We start from the raw sequence: 762 nt of genomic DNA, 5'->3' as shown, positions 1-762 counted from the left end.
TTTTTTTTTTTAATTCTGTGTAATTCTTGATATTTCCAGGTTTCTTCCTCAGAGACTCGTGACACGTCTGCGAGCGATTGATGGCACGCGTTTGTGCCGCGGTGCAGACGTTGTTAGGAACTATAAAAGAGAGGAGACATAGAAAAAGCTGTTAAAATAGGTCAATGTATGCATGTGCGTATGCATGTGTGTATGTATATATGCATGTGTGTATGTGAGTGTGTATGTATGTATGCATGTGTGTATGTGAGTGTGTATGTGTGTATGTATGTATGAGTGAGTGTCATGACGTGAGAGAGAGAGTAAGAGGGGAGAAAGAGAGAGAAAGGTAGTGCGTGAATGAGTGTATCCGTTTAATACTTGTAGGTGCATGTGTATGTTTATGTATGTCCGAGCGTGTGTGTGTGTGTGTGTATGTCTTTGTGTGTGTGTGTGTGTGTGTGTGTGTGATTGCGTGCTTCCAGTTAAATGCAGTTGTGTGTGTACTTAGGTACGTGTATGTATACGCCAGTGAGTGTATATGTAGCCCTTTCTACAATAGTCCTTTCACAAGACCTGAAATTTTCCTAAAAGAAGGGAACCAGTCAATTACGTCGCCTCCACTGTTCAACTGGTCCTTATTTCATCAAACCCGAAAAAAATGAAAGGCTAAATATCGACCGCGACCGAATTTGAACTCACAACATAAAGTGTTAACGGTTCTGCCCGCTCGCCACTTCGAATGTATAACTTTCAATATAAGTTAACTTTCTAAGTTCACAG

This window comes from Octopus bimaculoides, chromosome 19 (genome assembly GCF_001194135.2).
Source record: "Octopus bimaculoides isolate UCB-OBI-ISO-001 chromosome 19, ASM119413v2, whole genome shotgun sequence".
Taxonomy (NCBI): Eukaryota; Metazoa; Mollusca; class Cephalopoda; order Octopoda; family Octopodidae; genus Octopus; species Octopus bimaculoides.
Note: the sequence above shows the minus strand (reverse complement) of the source record.